The sequence below is a fragment of the Theropithecus gelada genome, unplaced genomic scaffold (assembly GCF_003255815.1).
Source record: "Theropithecus gelada isolate Dixy unplaced genomic scaffold, Tgel_1.0 HiC_scaffold_15875, whole genome shotgun sequence".
In the NCBI taxonomy this organism is placed as follows: Eukaryota; Metazoa; Chordata; class Mammalia; order Primates; family Cercopithecidae; genus Theropithecus; species Theropithecus gelada.
The window spans coordinates 462289-488492 of record NW_020257631.1 but is presented as its reverse complement, the minus strand read 5'-3'; the positions used below and the strand labels follow the sequence as shown (position 1 = coordinate 488492).

The 26204-nt window shown below is 39.4% G+C and overlaps 1 protein-coding gene across 1 annotated transcript in view; it reads right to left on the bottom strand.

The window, feature by feature from the left end:
* LOC112617063 (glycerol-3-phosphate dehydrogenase, mitochondrial) overlaps positions 1-26204 on the bottom strand; it is a 247956-nt gene that overhangs the window by 199660 nt on the left and 22092 nt on the right. Inside the window, exon 2 of the mRNA XM_025373795.1 lies at positions 25684-25784. The gene's annotated coding sequence lies outside the window, so the exon portion shown is untranslated. The remainder of the gene's footprint in view (positions 1-25683; positions 25785-26204) is intronic.

Sequence of the window (26204 nt, the reverse complement as noted above, 5' to 3'; positions counted from 1 at the left end):
AATGTTCAGAAAATTTCTTTGCAGTCTGTTAAGGGCTCATATTAATTATCATCTGGGAAGACTCCTGACCTGGCACTAGTGAAAATTTTTTTCATCATGGTTCCTATTATTCTGGTAATATTCACATTCATAATGGAAAAAATGGGAATTAGATCAAATTGTGATTTCTGAAGGATGGTTCTTTAAAAATTGATTATTCTACACTTTTGTGGAATTTCTTTAGTTGCTTTAGGGGACATACCAAAATAAATCATCTCTTTTTTATTTCCTTAAAAGTGTGGATCATCTCATTAGAATCACCAGAGATGTTTGTTTAAAATATAGTTGCCTGTACCCAGTGACTACAGCTTCTGTCCTTTGACCTGAGACTCAAGAACCTGTATTTTAAACAAGCATCCTAGTTGACTACACACACTAAATTTTTTTTATAACAACGTTGTTGAGATAGAATTCACATACTATGAAATTCACCCATTTAAAGTATAAAATTCAGTGGTTTTTAGTATACCCACAAAGTTCTTTAACCATCACCATAACATTTGAGATCTACTGGTTTAGTAAAAGTTTTATGGAGGCTGAGGCTGCTCTGTGATCACTGCATAAAGAATTTCCTACCTCAACCCCAAGTATAAATGTAGATAGAAGACAGAATCTTGCAAGCCATACAACTCATCTGTTTCCTAAGCACTGGTGGCCTTTTTCTAAACAAATTTTCTTCATTTTACAAAAGGGTTAGGAAGTACTGTAGAGAGAATATAAGTGCCACATGGCCAGAAGAGTGTGAGATTTTCTTCTTCCCTAAAAATCTGGCAAGCCTTACCCTTCTCTTGCCAGCTGATGGATCAGAAAGAGTTTGTAAAAGGAAAGAATCATGATTAACCTCATGTTCCTTTGCTCTTCCTAAGGCCTATTTTTTAATCTAAAGGTCTTTTTGTCCTCTTAAGTATTCAGGATCAATGCAATTTCATAGTAGCTTTGGACAGAGCATGTCTTTTGACAGCTTACTGACATTTTAGTTTGTCAGCTTCCGGAAATCCATTGTTGACTCAAGTTCCACCTCTGTTTAATGAGAGGGGGAACACTTTTAAACAAAAACATTTATTTTTTTCCCCATAAATGGTAAGATGTGAACCAGAAACAGCCAAAGCTTTAGGAAGAGTCACAACTATTTAGGTTGATGTTTTAGATATTTTACAAAGTGCTTTTCTTACTTTTATGGGGAGAAAAATGTTTTGGAGAGAGCATGTTGGGGAAACTAGACAAGTTTCTTTTCTAGTTTTTTATTTTATAGGGATGAGGTTTCACTATGCTGCCCAGGCTGGTCTTGAACTCCTGGGCTCAAGTGCTCCTCCCAAACTGGTGGGATTACAGCAGTGAGCCACTATACCCAGCCCTTTTCTAGTTTTCAAAGAGAGGGTTTCTTATTTTGTTTACAGTGTGGTAAATTTCTCAATCACCGTATTCATTTGTGAGTATATTTTCTATAAGTATATATATTAGTATTGTGGTTGTGTCTGATATACACACACACACACACACACACACACCCCCCTCTAGGCTCCCCTTCTATTGGAACTAATAGCCAGTCTAGAAAATATCAACACCATCTGAGTTTGATTACAAGGGAGGGTTAAAAAAAAAGCTCCATAAACTCTTATAGACGGTTTAGACTACTCCTTCCTTCCTACAGATAAGAAAACTACAGCCCAGAGAGGTTTGATAACCTTAAAACAGAACACGCTTTCCTACCTGACTTAGAGTACGTGGTCACACTGTTAGACAACATTATCTTTGCTTAAAATTAAGTACTGAATGTAATATGATTTTCAGGGCGAGACACTAAAGCTACAACAAAGTTACTCCTTTGTTAATAGATAGGGATTATATTTTCAAGACCACAACATTAAATGAAAGCAGAGTGCAATTTATATTTTAAAACTGGTTCTTTTCCATGATGCAAAAATAAAAGTAGAGTATACGTTACGTTTTAAAGTTGGTTATTTTTCCTGTTGTATAAAAAGATTATCAATTCAGTACACAGTTCAAACTATCTGTTAATGGTTTCCAAATTCCAGAGAGCTGTCTGACATTGTTCAAACTGCTGGTAATATCACCCCAGACAGATCCTATGCAGGTTTAAAGCACATGCCCCTACAACATTACCCTTGTTTACATGTCTTGAAGCAGCCCCTAGTTCCAGGAAATACTTTGTCATCATGCACTTGACAATTTTTGGTTGCCATCAACCACGTCACAAACTTAACACTCAGCTTTCCCAGTCAGTCTTTCCAGGGACCCAACTCACCTCTTTCTGTTTGGGTTTCCATGCTGACATTTAGAAAAACAACAGTCACTCGACTCATAAAGCCCTTTCTCTATGTTCCATACTAATTTTAATATTGACTTTCTCCTAAAAGCTTCAAAATATTTTAAGGAATTTTTTTCCATTTTTACAAGATTGAGCTTCCAAGCTTGTATTTTTTAAGTGCTTCCAATTTTTTTTCTTAACATATGTTGCACGAAGTCTGTCCTATTAACAGAACCTACTCCTTTTCCAAATAGTATGAAAATCCAAAGATTTAGCCTTTCAGAGAGCATTTCTAGGTTGTACAATTAATTTGAGCTTTGTGTTTAGCTCAAATGATTTTGTTTAGATTAGGTTCTCCCATGTCTCTTATCTATAATTATCAAAGATTTTGAATTCAAATCCATTTCTGGAACACCCAATTTAGTGTGTATCTGGGTGGTGACACATTTCTTTGTACTCATGAGGACAGTAAAAGATTTTTTTAAAAATGAACACATCAGTATAACATTTGATTCTTGCATTTTTTTAAGCAGTTCTCTTTTGCTTCCCCCTCCCAATCAGGAAACTCTATTTAAAATCATAGGATTTGATAAATGTGTGTGTAATTACTGTATGTAATTAAGCACTTCGATGCTGGAATCAGACTGCCTGGGATTGGATCTTGGTTCTGTTACTTCCTACCTGTGCAACCTTGAGAAAGTTATATTTTTTTTTTTGAGACGGAGTCTGGCTCTGTCGCCCAGGCTGGAGTGCAGTGGCCGGATCTCAGCTCACTGCAAGCTCCGCCTCCCGGGTTTACGCCATTCTCCTGCCTCAGCCTCCCGAGTAGCTGGGACTACAGGCGCCCGCCACCTCGCCCGGCTAGTTTTTTGTATTTTTTAGTAGAGACGGGGTTTCACCGTGTTAGCCAGGATGGTCTCGATCTCCCGACCTCGTGATCCGCCCGTCTCGGCCTCCCGAAGTGCTGGGATTACAAGCTTGAGCCACCGCGCCCGGCCTAGAAAGTTATATTTTTCTTTGTGCCTCAGTTTTTAAATAGAAATAACAAAAGGTAAGTGGAGATTGAGTAGTAAATACATACAAATCACTTAGAATAATAGTGCCTGATACATAGAAATAATAAATATTAGCTATTTCTAAACTGCATTAAAGAGACTATATAGATCAGTTACCAGGAATATATAATCATAGAGCTTAGAAGCTTACATGAGATCCCCAGGATATATAGGTAGGATCATTTTGAAGGAATTTGAGATAAGTGCCTTTTTTTTTTCCTTATTGCCTTGAATTTTCACCATATTTTATTGTTGTATTTATTTTATTTGTTGGCTTGAAGAATTTTACTTCTTGCCTTGAATTTCAATTTGCATCATAAAGACATAATTCTACAATAGGAGGTATTTAAAGATTCTTCTGTGGCTGATATTTGTGATGATATATAGTTTTGATATCCATGTCATGATGGTTTTGGGACTTGAATGAAAACTTTTCTGAATGATTTTGACTAATCTGAGCCATCATGATCCTGGAATTCTATCAGACAAAAGTACCAGAAAATACTGGAGTAGTTTGCCAGTGAACGATGTGAGAGAGGGCAAGAGTATTGTTTCTACTCACCATTAAGACCATTCATCAACTCTAACCAGGTCTGTCACAGACAAGTGGCAAGGCCAGAAGCTGAAACATACATCCAGAGTGAAACTCAAGATGATTAATTCTTGACTTACCTTTTTTTGGTGAGGTAAAGAAATTCCATTTTACTGGCCATGACCCAGCAATAGTAACAGGAGACGTTTCTGCTTACGAGTGCACTTGACAGTTGTTGAAATATTTAACTTACTGATAGGACTTTACCTGTTCATTAAAGGAATGGTCAGGAAGCATAATTTAAAAATTCTCCACTGGAGAATGAAGATTAAATAGATTTAATTTAAGTGGGAGTAAACTATAGTGCAATTTACTATACAGATATATATATATGCCCTGAGGCTATGGAGATAATAGTGATGTCCCTAAAAATTTCAGATCCTATTTTAGTCAGTACTGAGACTCCCTTGGACTATATATGAGACCAAATTCCTTACGTTCTGTGCAAAAAATTTAGCAATGAATTGTTTGCTGTGTTATGCTGTTCCCCGGCCCTGCCATCTAGGCAAATTTCTTCCTGGGCAGGTTTCAGGACTTGCATTCCTTTCTCATCTCCTGCAACATTTTCACTGTGTTCACTGTTGATTCAACTGCACTACAGGTTCACAACAGGGATCTTCTCCCTGATCTCAAACTCTCAAGATTTTGTCAAATAATGCTGTTGACAGTACCATTCCTCAATTGATCTGCATGGGTGCTGTGGCCAACAGGTCTCCCAAAGGCAAATATCCTGTGTATGTTCAATTCCAACCCATTGCCTCCAGATTGGAAGTTGATAATTAGAGCCAGAGGTTAAACTGCCTGATACAGGAGGCCCAGAGGAGCGTAGAGTGATGGGGGTTGGGTTGTTGTGACTGCTTTCTTAAATACAGGTTTGTTATAAATACACACCACCCACATTTTGCCCCCACTCAGCTCCTTGCAAGTTTATTGTTGGACTTGGCTTTTCAAATATAGAAATGAATAATATCTGACCCTACAAAAATGACACCCTGAGACAACAGGTTTAGAAATACACAAAACAATCCTTATAATTTGAATAGAGAATTTCTCTAAAGTGAAAAAGTAAAGTGAAAAATTAAAATGAAAATTAAATCCATGGAAGTTTTTCTTTTTGCCTCCAAAATGACCAATCAGACTATAACAACGTACACTCTGTAATAAAAGCTAAAGCTCTACATGTAAGTCAGCTCCTACAAAAAGGGTAAACACTAGCCTTTATGGCTTTGATATTCTGAAATAGGAAGGTGAAAGTAGTTATATAGATTTACACAGATTTTAAAGTAAGAAATTTCCAGACAATTAAGTTCTTCTGCTTATTACAGACTTTTAATTTATAATCCCAGTTGTGGATCCACAGAAAATCTGATTTAAAAATTAAGACAAGGCCGGGCGCAGTGGCTCAAGCCTGTAATCCCAGCACTTTGGGAGGCCGAGACGGGCGGATCATGAGGTCAGGAGATCGAGACCATCCTGGCTAACACGGTGCATGGTGAAACCCGTCTCTACTAAAAAATACAAAAAAAAAAAAACTAGTAGGGCGAGGTGGCGGGCGCCTGTAGTCCCAGCTACTCGGGAGGCTGAGGCAGGAGAATGGCGTAAACCCGGGAGGCAGAGCTTGTAGTGAGCTGAGATCCGGCCACTGTACTCCAGCCTGGGCGACAGAGCGAGACTCCATCTCAAAATAAAAATAAAAATAAAAATAAAGACAGCTTTTAATTAGGACAGATAATTAAGCAGGACTATATTTGATTCTAAGAACTCTTGATTGTAACATTATTCCTTATTTTACCCTAATCTCAGAAATGTGTCAATACATATATCTGTTAGAGCAATTTTGCTGTTATTTTTAGACTATTAACAGCATCGAGCTCAAATTGTCTACATTGATGATTTCAAGACCTACAAGATAAAATTTTTAAAAAGTCTCAGAAACATAAAAAACAGGCTGTTATGAACAAAAATCAAACTGGCTTCACAGTTTTACACAATACCTTCCCAAGACAATGGAGAAACATCTAAAGACCTCAGAAGAAAAAACTTAAAAAATGTATAGTTGGACAAATAGTCTTTCTTTCAGGTAGAAGGGCAAAAGGAAAACACTTTTAGATATGCATTGTCTGAGAAAATAGTATGTCCTGGAGTTAAAATCTGGATAACACAGAGGTGATTAAAAATTAGGAATTCAAAAATGCAGAAGTAGTGATATGAATGAACTTGCATAGCATTTCCCATTTAGTCTGAACCCCTCTTGTTAATCCAGTTGAAAACGTGATAGATGAATTCTGCAGCTTTGAAAAATTCTTAATCTGCAATGCTTCCCTAACCTGTTCTTTCTTCTTCTTCTCCTTCTCCTTCTCCTCCTTCCTCCTCCTCCTCCTCTTCTTCTTCCTCTTCCTTTTCTTCCTCCTCCTCTTCTTCTTCTTTTTCATCCTCCTCCTCCTCTTCTTCTTTTTTTTTTTTTTTTTTAGATGGAGTCTCACTCTGTCACCAGGCTGGAGTGCAGTGGCACGATCTTGGCTCACTGCAACCTCTTGGGTTCAAGCAATTCTCTTGCCTCAGCTTCCCGAGTAACTGGGACTACAGGCATGTGCCACCACGCCCAGCTAATTTTTTGTATTTTTAATACAGACAGGGTTTCACCATGTTGGCCAGGATGGTCAATGGTCTGGATCTCTTGACCTTGTGATCTGCCCACCTTGACCTCCCAAAGTGCTGGGATTACAGGCATAAGCCACTGCACCTAGCCTCTTCTTTTTTTTTTTTTTTTTTACTTTACTTGTTTACTTTTACAATTAGCTAAACATATATGTTTGTTTGCAAATCTGTACCTCTCAATTTATATGGAAGCTCTCTCCGGGTATAGTGACAACTGAAAATAATATCTGTTGTTCTCTGGTTTTATCGCTGTTAACAAATGATAAACAACTTCTGGTTAATGATCATATTACTTCATCTCTGATCCAGAAATACCAGTAAAATAAAAATAAAGGAATAAAAAAAAGTATAAAACCACTAAGAGGAAAAATAATGTGAGAATAAATTATAGGAGGGGTCTAATTTGTGGAAAAATGGAAAGCAGATGGATGAATCCTAGAAGGCTCAGGCTCACCAGGAATCTAAAAAGGTGGGAGTGTTGGTTGGAATTGAAAATGGAAGGATTATTCAAATGTTTAAATGCTGAAAAGGGAGCTGTTAGCCTCCAGCATCCTCTGATCCCACACTACCCAACCCAGCAGCTACCCATACAGCATGAGTATCCCTCATGCCAACCCTTAGGAACTACCAGATCATCTTCTAAAGCAGATGTCAAGCTTCTGGTTGGATTTCTTTCTATCTCTGGAAAGAGCCAAATTCATTTTCTAGATAAATTAAACCATAGAGAATCCACACTTGGGGAACCAACACACATCAGAGAAATGGAAGTGAGCCCCCATAGAAAACAGGGAATGTGTGAAATTCCCACCAAATATTGAAACGTATCAGCTCTATGCCCTGCTCTGCTCCTAGAAGAGATCATCAGACAGGAGATTTTACTGTGTGTTAGGCAGAAAGGTAACCCCTTAACGACGTCCACATCCTAATCCCCCAAACCTGTGAATACCTTATGTTACATGGCAAGGGGGAGTCAGGGTTGTAGATGAAATTAAGTTTGCTAATCAGCTGATGTAAAAATAAGATTATCATCCTGGATTATCTGAGTGGCTTAATGTAGTCATAGGGACTTTTAAATGTGGAAGAGGGAGGCAGAAAAGTTAGTGTCAGAAGAATGACATGTGAGAAAGACTCCACAGCCATTGCTGGCTTTGAAACTGGAGGGAGCCATGAGTGAAAGAATGTGGTCAGTCTCTGACCACTAGAAAAGCTAGAAAACAGATTCTCCTGTAGACTCTCTACAAAGGAAACAGAGTCATGCCCAAACTTTTGTTTTAGCCCAGTGAGACCCATTGTTGGACTTGAACTACATAACTGTAAGATACATTTGTGTTGGTTTAAACCACTAAGTTTGTCGTAATTTGTTACAGAAAACTAGTACAAAAAGACTGGCTGAAATAAAAGGCCAGCAAATACTGAGACTGCACAACCAGGTGCCTTTCCTTTCACCCTACAGTAGCAAAGCCTCAAGTCAGCAAACCTCCCTCTCACTTCAAACTCCCTCCCCTGCCTCCCCTTTCCATGAGTGTGCTCGTGCACACATAGCCTCTAATCAGCATCCAGAGCTTCTATCTTCTATCTTCTATGTGAACAGACTGCCAAATAGCCCAGGAATGTGAGTGAAACCTCCAAAATAGAAACTAGAAAAAAAAAGATTTAAAAAGAGATAAGATTGAATGTAGAAGAAACAAAAATGGCAGGGTAGGGGGAGTTAAATTTAAGTTAAATTTAGTTTTAAAAGAAAGTTGTGTTTTAAAAAACCTATAATTAATATGATCAGAAATTTAAGACAGAGATCTGTAAATCAAGAACAATATGCTATTAAAGAAAAAGAAGTGGAGAGGAAAAGGGAAAAAACTAAGTTTCTAGAAATTAAAAAATATGTCAGCAGAAATTTTAAAAATTAATAGAATGTAGGCCGGGCGCGGTGGCTCAAGCCTGTAATCCCAGCACTTTGGGAGGCCGAGACGGGCGGATCACGAGGTCAGGAGATCGAGACCATCCTGGCTAACACGGTGAAACCCTGTCTCTACTAAAAATACAAAAAACTAGCTGGGCGAGGTGGCGGGCGCCTGTAATCCCAGCTACTCGGGAGGCTGAGGCAGGAGAATGGCGTAAACCCGGGAGGCGGAGCTTGCAGTGAGCCGAGATCCAGCCACTGCACTCCAGCCTGGGCGGCAGAGCCAGACTCCGTCTCAAAAAAAAAAAAAATTAATAGAATGTTTGGAATATAAAGTTGGGGAAATCACCCAGAAAAAATACTATCAAAGGTGAAAAGGCCAACCACAGGAGAGGAAAAATAAGATAATCAATTATGCTAACAAAAGAGGTTAAAAATCAGATCAATAAGACTTTCAGAGTAGAGAAAGAAAAAATGGATAGGAAAAATGACCAAAGAAATCATATAAGAAGATATTGTTACTGAAGAACACATCCTCGCGAGTTCTTGGTACAATGGATAAAAAGAGACCGACATCAAAGCACATGATAACATTTTAGAACACCTGTGATAAAGGTAAGTGGAAGCAGACATCATATTCAAAAAATATATTCAAACTCAGGATGCCAGAAGAGTGAAAAATGTTTTTAATGATCCGAGAGAAAATAATGTTTAGCCTTGAATTATTTACCCACCCACACTATCAATTGAGTGTAAGTAAAAATTGAAAAATTGATCAGACAAGGAACTTCTCAAAAAAAAAAAAAAGCCCTGCAATGTATGATTTGTTCTACAAAAATGAAAGAGTACACTAAAAAAGGAGAAGTCTCAGGTCTAGAAAATAGTCAACAAAGAGTGTTGCAAGGGGAATTCCCAAGACAACAGCTATGCAGAGGGTCTAGAAAGTAGTTGGTCTTTGATACTGCAACGATGGGGTTGAAGAGATACCACTAAAAAAAAAAAAAGAAATAGGAACTTGATATATTTGACTCTATTGATAACATTTCTTATGTCAGTGGGGTAGTTGATTTTAAACTATCAATGTAAAGATTTTTGGAGGAATTCTGAACATCAGCCCTGGGAACTAATTTATGACTAAGTCCTCAAAAGCAATTGCAATAGAAACAAAAATTGACAAGTGGGACCTAACTAAATTAAAGAGCTTCTGCACAGCAAGACAGCAAGAAAAAGGAAAAAGCTATCAACAGAGTAAACAGGCAATCTACAGAACGGAAGAAAATATTCAGAAACTATGCAGCCAGTAAAGGTCTAATATCCAGAATCTATAAGGAACTTAATTGAACAAACAAAAAACAAATAACCCCACTAAAAAATGGGCAAAGAACATGAAAAGACACTTATCTAAAGAAGACATACAAATGGCCAACACACTTAGCTAAAGAAGACATACAAATGGCTCAACATGCTTAATCATTAGAGAAACGCAAATCAAACCCACAATGAGATACCATCTCACACCAGTCAGAATGGCTAAGAAATGTCAAAGAAACAGCAGATGCTGTTGAGGTTGTGAATAAAAGGGAATGCTTATACACTGTTGGTGGGAATGTGAATTAGTTCAGCCATTGTGGAAAGCAGTTTGGAGATTTCCCAAAGAACTGAGAACTACCATTTGACCTAGCAATCCCATTACTGAGTATATATCCAAAAGAAAATAAATTGTTCTACTAAAAAGACACATGCACTTGGATGGTCATGAAGGCACTATTCACAAAAGCAAAGACATGGAATCAACCTAGGTGCTCATCAACAGTGGGTTGAATTAAAAAGAAAGTGAGTACATATATACCACAGAATACTACACAGCAACAAACAAGAATGAAATCATGTCCCTTGCAGGAATATAGATGCCACTGGAGGCGATTATCCTAGGTGAATTAACACAGGAACACAAAACCAAATACTGCATGTTGTCACCTGTAAGTGGGAGCTAAACACTGGATACTCATAAACATAAAAATGGCTATGATGGGGGACTATTGGAGCAGGGAGGGAGGCAAGGGGGCAAGAGTTGAAAAACTATTGGGTACTATGCTCAGTACCTGGGTGATGGGATCATTCACACCCCAAACGTCAATGTCCCACAATACACCCAGAAAACAAACTTGCACATGTACCCTGTGAACCTAAAATAAAAGTTGAAATTATTTTGAAAAAAGACTTTTGGAGGGTAAATAATATTAGATATAAAGTAAAGCAAAAATAACTATAATAACAAGAAGAATAAACAAAAATTAGCTCAGGAAATCAAAGTCATAGAAGAAAGGAAATGTAAATCCTAATAAATTACATACTCATTTATAAATAATATTTATGTGGTAAATTGTAGCAATATAAACAATTTGTATTCATTTAACCAAAAATTGGGTGTAGAAGAATGCTAGATTTTTATCTTTTAGACTTAGGATGCGAAAGGTAAAGTCTCAAATCAGTACCTCTATAGATGGCATTAAAATAGTCAGGAGCTACAACAGTAGTCTTTTTTCTTTTTTCAGAGAGGGTCTCACTCTGTTGCCCAGGCTAAAGTGCAGTGGCATGATTCATAGCTCACTGCAGCCTCCACCTCCCAGGCACAAGTGATCCTTCCACCTCAGCTTCCTGAGTAGTTGGGACTACAGGCATGGGCCACCACACCTAGCTAAGACAGTAGAGTCTAGAAGAGATAGCTAAAAGAATGGAAAGTGTTTATCTCTGGGGAAATGAACTAAGAACTACTAGGGAGAGGTAGAATGGAGGACTTCTGTGTTTGGATTTGTTTTTTAAAATTGTATGGTCTCTTAGTTTATTCGGGCTGCTATAACAGAGTACCATAAACTGGGTGACTTACAAATGACAGAAATGTATTTCTCTTAGTTCTAGAGGCTGAGAAGTCCAAGATCAAGGCCGTAGCAGATTCAGTGTCTGGCAAGGGCCTGTTTCCTGGTTCACAGACCAGCACCACCAGTTGTATCCTCACAGGTGGAAGGGGCAATGAGTTTCCAGGGCCTCTTTTATAAGGAGAATAATATCATCAATGAGACCTTCACTCTCATGACCCAATCACCTTCCAAAGCCTCCACTCCCTAATACTATCACCTTGTGGGGTAGGATTTCACTATGTAAATTTAGAGGATGCAAATATTTAGGGCATAGCATATGCATGTACTACTTTGATAAAATTCTAAAATAAAGGCTAAACAATTTGCAAATTTGTGAGCCACACTCAAAGAATTATTATAGTCTCTTGCATTCTAGAAAATAGATCTACATACAGCAATATGGTGACCATTTTTACTGCTAAGAAACTTGAATTATAAGTTCCCACATCTTTAAAGTTCATATTGATTAACTGAGTCATTTTTTTAATTGGGAAAGACTAATAAACCATCCAGTGGTAGACATCTGTCATCTAAGACAAATGAATGTTTGTTAATTATGCTTAAAACACAAGTATAAATAACTTTACCTCAACTACATAAAACAAATATTTGATGCATACTGAAAAACAGAGATGATATCTCAATAAGATTTCTATTTTCCTTCCTTCTCTCCCTCCTTTCTTTTTTTCTTCCTCCCTCCCTCTTTCCCTTTCTCATTTTCTTTTTTGTTTCACATGTCTAAATTTTTATATTTTTAAAACTTGACTGGATATTTCCCTTATAATAAAGAAACATCTATTAGTTTAAAACTCGATTTAAAATAAACTATAGGAGGGAGTGGTTCCAAGATGGCTGAATAGGAACAGTTCAAATCTACAGCTGTGTGAGTGATGCAGAAGATAGGTGATTTCTGCATTTCTAACTGAGGTACCGGGTTCATTTCACTGGGGCTTGTCAGACAGTGGGTGCAGGACAGTGGGTGCAGCCCACGGACCATGAGCTGAAGCAGGGCAGGGCATTGCCTCACCCAAGAAACACAAGGGGTAGAGGAATTCCCTTTCCTAGCCAAGGGAAGCCGTGACAGACGGCACCTGGAAAATCAGGACATGCCCACCCTAATACTGAGCTTTTCCAACAGTCTTAGCAAATGGCACACCAGGAGATTATATCCTGCGGTTGGCTCAGAGGGTCCCATGCTCATGGAGCCTTGCTCACTGCTAGCACAGCAGTTGGAGATCAAACTGCAAGGCGGCAGTGAGGATGGGGTAGGGGCATCTGCCATTGCTGAGGCTTGAGTAGGTAAACAAAACTACCAGGAAGCTCAAACTGGATGGAGCCCATCACAGCTCAAGGAGGCCTGCCTGCCTCTGTAGACTCCACCTCTGGGAGCAAGGCATAGCTGAACAAATGGCAGCAGAAACCTCTGCAGACTTAAACGTCCCTGTCTGACAGCTTTGAAGAGAGTAGTGGTTCTCCCAGAATGGAGTTTGAGATCTGAGAATGGACAAACTGCCTCCTCAAGTGGGTCCCTAACCCCCGAGTAGCCTAACTGGGAGACACCTCCCAGTAGGGGCTGACTGACACCTCATACTGCTGGGTGCCCCTCTGAGACGAAGCTTCCAGAGGAAGGATCAGGCAGCAATATTTGCCATTCTGCAATATTTACTGTTCTGCAGCCTCCACTGGTGATACCCAGGAAAACAGGGCCTGGAAGTGGACCTCCAACAAACTCCAACAGACCTGCAGCTGAGGGTCCTGACTGTTAGAAGGAAAAGTAACAAACAGAAAGGACATCCACACAAAAACCCCATCTGTACGTCACCATCATCCAAGACCAAAGGTAGATAAAACCACAAAGATGGGGAGAAACCAGAACAGAAAAGCTGAAAATTCTAAAAATCTGACCACCTCTTCTTCTCCAAAGGAATGTAGCTCCTTGTCAGCAACGGAACAAAGCTGGATGGAGAATAACTTTGATGAGTTGAGAGAAGAAGGCTTCAGACGATCGGTAATAACAAACTTCTCCAAGCTAAAGGAGGATGTTTGAACCCATTGCAAAGAAGCTGAAAACCTTGAAAAAAGATTAGACGAATGGCTAACTAGATTAAACAGCATAGAGAAGACCTTAAATGACCTGATGGAGCTGAAAACCATGGCACGAGAACTACGTGACGAATGCACAAGCTTTAGTAGTCAATTCGATCAAGTGGAAGAAAGGGTATCAGTGATTGAACATCAAATGAATGAAATGAAACAAGAAGAGAAGTTTAGAGAAAAAAGAGTAAAAATAAATGAACAAAGCCTCCAAGAAATATGGGACTATGTGAAAAGACCAAATCTACATCTGATTGGTGTACCTGAAAGTGACAGAGAGAATGGAACCAAGTTGGAAAACACTTTGCAGGACGTTATCCAGGAGAATTTCCCCAACCTAGCAAGGCAGGCCAACATTCAAATTCAGGAAATACAGAGAATGCCACAAAGATACTCCATGAGAAAAACAATTCCAAGACACATAATTGTCAGATTCACCATTGAAATGAAGGAAAAAATGTTAAGGGCAGCCAGAGAGAAAGGTCAGGTTACCCACAAAGAGAAGCCCATCAGACTAACAGCAGATCTCTCAGCAGAAACTACAAGCCAGAAGAGAGTGGTGACCAATATGCAACATTCTTAAAGGAAAGAATTTTCAACCCAGAATTTCATATCCAGCCAAACTAAGCTTCATAAGTGAAGAAGAAATAAAATCCTTTACAGACAAGCAAATGCTGAGAGATTTTGTCACCAACAGACCTGCCTTACAAAAGTTCCTGAAGGAAGCACTAAACATGGAAAGGAACAACCAGTACCAGCCACTGCAAAAACATGCCAAATTCTAAAGACCATCGACGCTAGGAAGAAACTGCATCAACTAATGAGCAAAATAACCAGCTAACATCATAAAGACAGGATCAAATTCACACATAATAATCTTAACCTTAAATGTAAATGGGGTAAATGCTCCAAGTAAAAGACACAGACTGGCAAATTGCATAGAGTCAAGACTCATCAGTGTGCTGTATTCAGGAGACCCATCTCACGTGCAGAGACACATATAGGCTCAAAATAAAGGGCTGGAGGAAGCTCTATCAAGAAAATGGAAAACAAAACAAAACAAAAAAGCAGGGGTTGCAATCCTAGTCTCTGATAAAAAAGACTTTAAACCAACAAAGATCAAAAGAGACAAAGAAGGCCATTACATAATGGTAAAAGGATCAATTCAACAAGAAGAGTTAACTATCCTAAATATATACACACCCAATACAGGAGCACCCAGATTCATAAAGCAAGTCATTAGAGACCTACAAAGAGAATTAGACTCCCACATAATAATAATGGAAGACTTTAACACTCCACTGTCAACATTAGACAGATCAAAAAGACAGAAAGTTAACAAGGATATCCAGGAATTGAACTCAGCTCTGCACCAAGCAGACCTAATAGACATCGACAGAACTCTCCACCCCAAATCAACAGAATATACATTTTTCTCAGCACCACATCACACTTATTCCATAACTGACCACATAGTTGGAAGTAAAGCACTCCTCCGCAAATGTAAAAGAACAGAAATTATAACAAACTGTCTCTCAGACCACAGTGCAATCAAACTAGAACTCAGAATTAAGAAACTCACTCAAAACCGCTCAACTACATGGAAACTGAAAAACCTGCTCCTGAATGACTACTGGGTACATAACGAAATAAAGGCAAAAATAAAGATGTTCTTTGAAACCAATGAGAACAAAGACACAACATACCAGAATCTCTGGGACACATTTAAAGCAGTATGTAGAAGGAAATTTATAGCATTAAATACCCACAAGAGAAAGCATAAAAAATCTAAAATTGACACTCTAACACCACAATTAAAAGAACTAGAGAAGCAAGAGCAAACACATTCAAAAGCTAGCAGAAGGCAAGAAATAACTAAGATCAGAGCAGAACTGACAGAGATAGAGACACAAAAAACTCTTCAAAAAATCAATGAATCCAGGATCTGGTTTTTTGAAAAGATCAACAAAATTGATGGACTGCTAGCAAGACTAATAAAGAAGAAAAGAGAGAAGAATCCAATAGATGCAATAAAAAATGATAAAGGGGATATCACCACTGATCCCACAGAAATACATCAGAGAATACTATAAACACCTCTACGCAAATAAACTACCATCAAAGAATACTATAAACACCGCTACGCAAATAAACTAGAAAATCTAGAAGAAATGGATAAATTCCTGGACACATACACCCTCCCAAGACTAAACCAGAAAGAAGTTGAATCCCTGAATAGAGTAATAACAGGCTCTGAAACTGAGGCAATAAAAGTCCAGGACCAGACAGATTCACAGCCAAATTCCACCAGAGGTACAAAGAGAAGCTGGTACCATTCCTTCTGAACTATTCCAATCAACAGAAAAAGAGGGAACCCTCACTAACTCATTTTATGAGGCAAGCATCATCCTAATACCAAAGCCTGGCAGAGACACAACAAAAAAAGATAATTTTAGACCAATATCCCTGATGAACATTGATGCAAAAATCCTCAGTAAAATACTGGCAAACCAAATCCAGCAGCATATCAAAAAGCTTATCCACCATGATCAAGTGGGCTTCATCCCTGGGATGTAAGGCTGGTTAACATACCAAATCAATAAACGTAATCCATCATATAAACAGAACCAAAGACAAAAACCACATGATTATCTCAATAGATGCCAAAGAAGCCTTTGACAAAATTCAACAGCGTTTTATGCTAAAAACTCTCAATAAACTAGGTATTGATGGGACGTATCTCAAAATAATAAGAGCTGTTTATAACAAACTCATAGCCAATATCATACTGAATAGGCAAAAACTGGAAGAATTTCCTTTGAAAACTGGCACAAGACAAGGATGCCCTCTCTCACCACTCCTATTCAACATAGTGCTGGAAGTTCTGACCAGGGCAATGAGGCAGGAGAAATAAATAAAGGGTATTCAACTAGGAAAAGAGGAAATCAAATTGCCCCTGTTTGCAGATGACATGATTGTATATTTAGAAACCCCATCGTCTCAGCCTAAAATCTCCTTAAGCTGATAAGCAACTTCAGCAAAGTCTCAGGATACAAAATCAATGTGCAAAAATCACAAGCATTCCTATACACCAAAAACAGACAAACACAGAGCCAAATCATGAGTGAACTCCCATTCACAACTGCTTCAAAGAGAATAAAATACCTAGGAATCCAACTTACTTTTTTTTTTTTTTTGAGATGGAGTCTCACTCTGTCGCCCAGGCTGGGGTGCAATGGCCGGATCTCAGCTCACTGCAAGCTCCGCCTCCCGGGTCTACGCCATTCTCCTGCCTCAGCCTCCTGAGTAGCTGGGACTACAGGCACCCACCAAGGAATCCAACTTTCAAAGGATGTGAAGGACCTCTTCAAGGAGAACTACAAACCACTGCTCAATGAAATAAAAGAGGACATGAACAAATGGAAGAACATTCCATGCTCATGGAGAGGAAGAAACAATATAGTGAAAATGGCTGTACTGACTAAGGTAATTTATAGATTCAATGCCATCCCCATCAAGCTACCAATGACTTTCTTCACAGAATTGGAAAAAACTGCTTTAAAGTTCATATGGAACCAAAAGAGAGCCCGTGTTGCCAAGACAATCCTAAGCCAAAAGAACAAAGCTAGAGGCATCACGCTACCTGACTTCAAACTATACTACAAGGCTACAGTAACCAAAACAGCATGGTACTGGTACCAAAACAGAGATATAGACCAATGGAACAGAACAGAGCCCTCAGAAATAATACCACACATCTACAGCCATCTGATCTTTGACAAACCTGAGAAAAACAAGAAATGGGGAAAGGATTGCCTATTTAATAAATGGTGCTGGGAAAACTGGCTAGCCATAAGTAGAAAGTTGAAACTGGATCCCTTCCTTACACCTTATACAAAAATTAATTCGAGATGGATTAAAGACTTAAATGTTAGACCTAAAACCATAAAAACCCTAGAAGAAAACCTAGGCAATATCATTCAGGACACAGGCATGGGCAAGGACTTCATGACTAAAACACCAAAAGCAATGGCAACAAAAGCCAAAATTGACAAATGGGATCTAATTAAACTAAAGAGCTTCTGCCTGGCAAAAGAAACTACTATCAGAGTGAAAAGGCAACCTACAGAATGGGAGAAAATTTTTTGCAATCTACCCATCTGACAAAGGGCTAATATCCAGAATCTACAAAGAACTTAAACAAATTTACCAGAAAAAATCAAACAACCCCATCAAAAAGTGAGAAAAGGATATGAGCAGACACTTCTCAAAAGAAGACATTTTTGCAGCCAACAGACACATGAAAAATGCTCATCATCACTGGCCATCAGAGAAATGCAAATGGAAACCATAATGAGATACCATCTCACATCAGTTAGAATGGCAATGATTAAAAAGTCAGGAAACAACAGGTGCTGGAGAGGATGTGGAGAAATAGGAACACTTTTACACTGTTGGTGGGACTGTAAACTAGTTCAACCATTGTGGAAGACAGTGTGGCGATTCCTCAAGGATCTAGAACTAGAAATACAATTTGACCCAGCCATCCCATTACTGGGTATATACCCAAAGGATTATCAATCATTCTGCTATAAAGACACATGCACACGTATGTTTATTGCGGCACTAGTCACAATAGCAAAGACTTGGAACCAACCCAAATGCCCATCAATGATAGACTGGATTAAGAAAATGTGGCACATATACACCATGGAATACTATGCAGCCATAAAAAAGGATGAGTTCATGTCCTTTGTAGGGACATGGATGAAGCTGGAAACCATCATTCTGAGAAAACTATTGCAAGGACAGAAAACCAAATATCGCGTTATCTCACTCATAGGTGGGAATTGAACAATAAGAACACTTGGACACAGGATGGGGAACATGACACACTAGGCCCTGTCATGGGATAGGGGGAGGGGGCTGGGATAGCATTAGGAGACATACCTAATGTAAATGATGAGTTAATGGATGCAGCACAGCAACATGGCACACGTATACATATGTAACAAACCTGCATGTTGTGCACATGTACCCTAGAACTTAAAGTATAATAAATAAATTAAAAATGAAATATAAACATATGCAATTTTATATGTAACATAATATAAATGCACACAATGGAAAGAAGACAAGAATACATTAAATTTTAATAATCATTTACCCTCTCTGGTGGGATAAGAGGCTTCTTCCCCCTTCCAATTTTCTCCATTCTTTTCTTTTATTATTTATCCATTTATTCAATTTTTTTGTAGAGACAAAGCCTTTCTATGTTGCCCAAGTCTCAAACTCCTAGCCTCAGGCAGTTTTCCTGCCTTGGCCTCCTAACGTGTAGGGATTGCAGGTGTAAGCTACCACACCCAGCCATTCCCCTTCTAATTTTCTATATTTTTCAAACATAAGTAACAAATTTTTAGTACTTCTACGCATTAAACTGGCAGCTTATTTAAATCTAACCGAAACTACTTTATGACCGGCAGTAAGAATATGTGAAGGGGCTGCTGTATGCAGGAGGTCCATAGTAAGTATATTTGGGAATAAGCCTAGGAAGCGAATTGTGGCAATTGTTAGAACTTTAATTCTCCTGCTGCCCATTGTATGGTTTTAAGCCTTACAGTTTTGATGGTGTTTACAGCATCTCCAGCTTCAGGAATGAGTCCTGGTGTGTTAAATTGTTTAGGGTAATCCTATTTCCTTTAGCACCTTGATTGGTTGAGAAGTAGACTGACCCAGGGCTGAGCCAATCAGTGGATGACCTCCCTGGCCAAAGTCATTGGTCTGGAGTGGTCCAATCTCCTTAGGGATGGAATTTTGTTCCTGGTTTAGGAAAAGAAACGTCTCTCACTCTGTGCATCCTGGAGGCTACCTTGAGAAGCTGGACCGGAGGCAAATGCAAAACATAGTGGAGGGTGCAACAGAAAGAATCATAGAAAAGCAGAGTCCTGTTTGAACGAGACTGGACACCAATCACAATGTCAAGACGTTTCATTTACCTGAAACAATAAATCATTCTATCATTTGAGCAACAAGAGTCAAACCAAAGTATTTTGGCTGATAACATAAAGAACATATTGAGTGTTTCTTATATACTGGCCATATTATCTTATTATACATGTTATTTCCTATAATCTACACAAAACAATGCTGTTAGGTTTTACTACTTTCTTTTTTTTTTTTTTTTTTTTTTTGATACGGAGTTTCGCTGTTGTCACCCAGGCGGGAGTGCAATGGCGCGATCTCGGCTTACTGCAACCTCTCCCTCCCGGGTTCAAGTGATTCTCCTGCCTCAGTCTCCGGAGTAGCTGGGATTACAGGTGCCCTCCACCACGCCAGGCTAATTTTTATGTATTTAGTAGAGACATTCACCATGTTAGGCCAGGCTAGTTTCCAACTCCTGACCTTAGGCGATCTACCTGCCTTGACTTCCCAAAGTGCTGGGATTACACGTGCGAGCCACTGCGTCCAGCCAGGTTTTACTACTCTTATTTTAAAATCAGGAACTAGTGACAGTGATGTTGGTGAACCACCCAAGGTCATAGACCTAGCAATAGTTTTGCTAACTTTTATTTTGCTGGAACATTAAAAAACCTCATCATGTTTTGTCATAACAATTTCATAAAAGGAAGAACATTATAATAAAAAATTAAGATGAACTTAGTCCGAGAATAAAAGACAGCTCTCAAGAAAGGGCTTTTGCCATCATCATGGATATTTTCCTCTGGACAGGAAAAAGTTCATCATGTGTGGGTGCCAGGCCAGCCGCATAAAAAGTCATATTTTGATTCAGCAGGAATTGAGCAAGGTCTGGAAATGTGTTTTTTGAAACGAACTGCAGGTAATTCTGACAGGGAGCCAGGATGGGGAACTTCTATTCTGGGAGACATAAAGTGTGCTTCCACTGGAACAGGTCCCTTTGCCTGCTTTCTCCAGAAGTTTCTTTCCGTTCTCCAATCTGCTTCTATTTGCCTTTCAGGCTGTACTCCTCACCTTGGCAGATCCATGAATCCTGTCTCTTCCGGTCTACAGTTCTGTTAACTAAACATTACTTCTCTTTCTCTTGTTGCCTCAGTGATTACATTCAGGTTTGACTATTGTTTTCTTATTCAGAACTACCCAGGGAAGAAAAGACTTCTCTCTGAGCCATTAACCATAAATTCAAAGAGGCAACAGTGGCATGACTATTTCCAAAGACCTCAACCTGAGACTTCCCTGGAAGATGGGGAGTAATTGAACCGGATAAAAAATAATTTACGATTGTAACCTTTGTCAATAATTTTATTTGAATATATTATATTCCTTTGGAGAATATTAGATTGTATTTTGGGAATAGATTTAATGAATCCTATGAGCTGATGATAATCATGATAATATGGTCCATGTCACTAAAGAATTGTCTGAGAGTTGATTGACACTTTGTGTTCTTTTTCCCTCCTCAGTTTCCAACGGCCAGAGACTTATTATGTTAATTTCCAGAGCCCCGCTGTTGTTCACTTTCCCTCTTTTTCTTTTTCTCTCTAGCTCTTTCCCTCTGCCCTCTCTCCTCCCTGCTCTGCACCTTGCTTCTGCTACTGACATTTCTAGCATCCGTCTCTCATCCAGTTTACCTTCTTAAGGTGAGGAGATCTAATTTTGTTGGTTTGTCATTACCCAATATGGTGAGTTCTTATTAGAACAAATTTGGGTTCAGTTACTGATTTCTTGGCCTGATCAACAATGATTAGGGGCCGGGCGCGGTGGCTCAAGCCTGTAATCCCAGCACTTTGGGAGGCCGAGACGGGCGGATCACGAGGTCAGGAGATCGAGACCATCCTGGCTAACACGGTGAAACCCCGTCTCTATTAAGAAATACAAAAAACTAGCCGGGCGAGGTGGCGGGCGCCTGTAGTCCCAGCTACTCGGGAGGCTGAGGCCGGAGAATGGCGTGAACCCGGGAGGCGGAGCTTGCAGTGAGCTGAGATCCGGCCACTGCACTCCAGCCTGGGTGACAGAGCGAGACTCCGCCTCAAAAAAAAAAAAAAAAAAAAAACAAAAAACAATGATTAGGGTAGCAGGACTAGTTTCACTGCAAGCATTCAGCCTCTTTTCTCCAAAGGTTTTAGTAGGCGAAGTGTAGCTGAAAAATCTTCTGGGGCTCTATAACCCATTGAGTACAATCCAGCTTTGCAAAATGCTGAAAACTCCCCAGGCAAGGTTTAGGTAGGGGGAGAGAGAGAGTGCGCATGTGCACGCAAGCACAAGACATTCTAAGTAATGACTGCTCTCTCCTTTGTCTTTAATATAGAGAAATGTCTAGATTTTCTCAGTCATGTATGGAGGGAAAACCCAGGCAGATATTTTTTTGCTCCTTTAGCAGTTTCAGAATGAATGCCCAAAGGTATAAGAACTTGACTCCCTGCTTCCACGTTGTCTTTATGGCAGGGGGTCTTCTGACCTCTGCAGTCTTCTCTCACTAATCTACATGTACAGAATGCCCAGCTGTAACGAACTATTTGCCTCTGATTGTTCAACACACTTGCAGAAGCAGCTCTCTCTCTGCCTTTTCAAACTTTCTCAACTTTACTACCTGTCAGCTTCTGTTTGAATTCAACATAAGCATGATCTCCATGAAACCTCATGAGTGTGGCTGTTAGCCCGCTGTGGCAGGCTGTATTCCTTGCCATCACAAAAACCATTCCCCTATCCACCCTTTCAAGTGGAGCCCCCATTTGTTCAGAAATCAGGCAAGCATTTTAGTTCTCAGGAAGGGTAACTTCAGCAGCTGGTGTAGGAACTGTCATGGAACAAATGGAGAGGCAATAAGATGTAAAGGGAAGTTTGTTGGAGGAGTCCAAGGAAGGGTTTTTAACTCCTTGATAAGAGAATATCAGCACAAAGAGAAACTCACCTGTCCACACCACCTCCTACTTCTAGCACACCTGACCTGGCAAAAGCACACTTGCTAGGACAGGTGTGCTAGGACACTTTTGCGCTGCAGCCATCATTTGACTTTGACAGGAAGGTCAATGGAGTGCAGAGATGGCACTCTTTATGTCATTGCGCTACTGAGCCCCAATTTGTTGAAGCACTGCTAATTATTCTGTTGCTTACAACTGAAAGCATTCCTAACTGTTAACTTCCTCTGTGTGCATAAATGCAATCACTGAAGGAAGTATCCCTGTCATGTCCTCAGAATCAGTTTTGCCTGAGAGTGAAAACATCGTCACTTTTAAACAGTACCATATTACTGACAACAGGAAAACATCTATAATTGGTGTATATTTGGACACATACTTACTATGCCAATAAAAATAAGACAGCTACACTGGCAAAATGATCTCATCCTGTCTTTGAGTTGTAGAGTTTAGTATAAACCCATATTGACCAAGCAAATTGTCTTTGCAGTATGCCTGCATACAGAAATACTAGAAGGAAAACTTCTTTCAGCTGAGTAGAAATAAAAATAATTTTTGATCTAATGATTTTCATAGTCTCCCAATAAGAAGACCAAACCTCACATTATGAGAGCCAAAAATCATCCATCATCAGCTATATATGTTTCTTGGTCTACATTATTTCTGTCCCAGACACTGGAAGTCTGGACTTCTCCCAGAGAAGAGAACTGTCATCCTGTCACATGATTGCAATTGGCAAGTCTTACCAAGAAAGTTTGGCAGATCCTTAGAACAGGACTAACATATGTTTTATATATGTGTGGGTAGGTGTATATATAGCCATCCATCTACATACATATATGTATACTTATTTATTTATAAGCTCTAGTTAAAGTTAGAAAAATTAATTTAGATGCATATGGATAAGTCACACAAATTAGCACCAGTTTAAAAGGAATTAGTAGAATCCTAAAAGAAATCATTTTGATTTTGTTAAAGTAAAAATGCCAATGCAAATTTTAAAAGTGGAACATCATGTTAATAACTTTTATCTTTAGATTATTGCTCATTTAGAGCAATGATTCACTCACTCATGCAACAAGTGTTTATTAAACACCAACTACAAAGACTTATAAGACACAAAGTCCTTGCCCTGGTGAATCCTATGGTCTAGTTGTAGACACACACACACACAATCATTCATTCATTCATTCATTCATTCACTCAGTCAAAGATTATTATTGAGGACTTTCTTTGCCTGCCATGTGGGCTGAGAATACAAAGGCAAAAAGACAGAAGACACTTGCACTCCCAGAGCTTATGTAATATGGGGGGAGGTGGAGAAAAACAGTAAACAAACATTAACATATATATACATAAGAGAGTGATAAATGCAATGAAGAGACTTCAAATTGAATAATATGATAAAAAGTAACTGAGCTGCTACTTTTAAATGGGTGGACAAGGAATACTCCTCTGGGAAAACATTTAAGCTGAGACACAGGAGACCACTGGAAGAGGATGGAAGGTGAAGTGAGGGACTCTTTGCTATTATTATTATTGTTTTAGTTGTCTGTGTGTGTGTGTGTGTGCGCGCGCGCGCCCGCGCGCGCTCTTAAGAAAGGGATTATTGCCGGGCGCGGTGGCTCAAGCCTGTAATCCCAGCACTTTGGGAGGCCGAGACGGGCGGATCACGAGGTCAGGAGCTCGAGACCATCCTGGCTAACACGGTGAAACCCCGTCTCTACTAAAAATACAAAAAACTAGCTGGGCGAGGTGGCGGGCGCCTGTAGTCCCAGCTATTTGGGAGGCTGAGGCAGGAGAATGGCGTAAACCCGGGAGGCGGAGCTTGCAGTGAGCTGAGATCCGGCCACTGCACTCCAGCCTGGGCGACAGAACGAGACTCTGTCTCAAAAAAAAAAAAAAAAAAAAAAAAAAAGAAAGAGATTATTAGAACTGGTGTATGACAATGGGAGTGATTGGGAAGAGAAATTATGATTCAGGGAAGACTGAGCAGAGAATTGAGAAACAAAACCTTTAATAAGGTGAGGGGGCATGAATTCCAGAGTAAAACCAGAGGGTGTGCCAGTGACAGCAGCAGAGATAGTTGCTCTACAATAAATTGAGCAGGCAGATAATAGGTATAGAGTGAGGAGGGTAGATAATATTTGATTGGAAAGGTGAGGGAATTCTTATCAAACTACTTCTATTTTCTCAACGATTTATGATATAAGCTTGGAGTATGAACAGTAAAATTGGTCAGGAGATTTAAGGAGTTAAGACATGAGGTGAAATTATCAGTTTGGAAAGTGGGAATGCAAAAGTCCTACAGGATAATAAGATTGCTCTTGACTACCCACTTGAGATTTATAGCCAGGATTTAAAGTGATGCTAGCAAGCATAATTTTTTTGTCTTTACCAGTGTTCAGTTGTGTTGCTGCATGGGGACCACTGGGTATAAGAAGGTTGCAGCTCAGCTAAGGTGAAGGAGGGTGGCACAGGCAAGGGAGTGAAGGGTGTTATCAAACAGTGGCTTAATAATGTATTACAGAATCTAAGGTGGGTGGATAAGGAAGGGAGTACCTGAAGAGGACAGATTGATAGTGATTCAGTCATAAACTCAACAGATTAGAAAGTCTTAATAAAGGCAAGATATTGTTTGTATAGATATTCTTGGTTTAGTGAGCTTTTACGATAGAAGACAATAGTCAAAAGAATGGGATGCTTGTACTTGAGTTATTGGAGATGATGGACTTACTGATGATTACAAGGTCAGAAGTATGACCTTTGATAGGAGTGGGCAGCTGATGATGGGTGAAGAATAACATCATTCTACTGTAAGGTGGAAAGATCTGGAAACTGGAGTCTAAGGTATTAGATGTATTATTTGAGTGGGCATTGAAATCAGGAAAAAGGAAGTGAGTGAGAATAACATCAGAATAATCATGAAAAAAGCCCCAATGAGTCAGGTGCTAAATTTATCAAAGAATGAAGTTAACTGAATTCTCTAGATGACAGGAACAAGGAAGGGGAGTAGGTGCCAAAGTCTGATGGCACAGAGCCAGGTGTGATGGCTCATGTCCATAATCTCAACACTTTAGGAATCCAAGGCAGAAGGATTGCTTGAGGCCAGGAGTTCAAGACCAGTCTGGGCAACATAGTGAGATCTTATCTTTACAGAAACCCAAAAAACTCTGATGGCACAACTTTAACAGAGCCTGGGGCGTGGAAGGATGCAGGAAGACAATAGGTCTGAAAATGGCACTGGAGAACAAGAAAAGCACTCACCGCAGAGCTGGGTCTGGTTAGGTAGGATACAAAAGAAGAACAGATTGCACCACGTATAACTGCAACAGAATTGATTTCAACAAGGCACAGTCAGGTTTTACCTAGAGCAAGAAAGGAAAGGGAACATTCAAGATGATGTTGAGGATGCGTTCACATTTGTTGATGATGGACTGTCAGCTGTAGATGGCTGAGTGGAAGTGGTTGGGATGGCAGAAGTGAAAGAGTAGGTCAGATGAGTAGATATACATAGTAGTGCAAGAATGAATGTCTAGGCTAGGGGTCAGCATATTGTTTAAATAAAGGGACAAATAGTAATTACTTTAAGCTTTGTGGGTCATATGGCCTCCGTTTCAAGAATTCAACTCTGCCTTTTACTTTACAAATTTTTATTTATTTATTAATTTTTAAAAGAATCAGTAAGCATCTGTGGGTCTTGGACCCCAGCGGGGAGACTGGACAGATGGAGAGTCTAGCATGAGGAGAGTCTAACTGCTTGAGCTAAAACCAACCCTCTGTGTTTT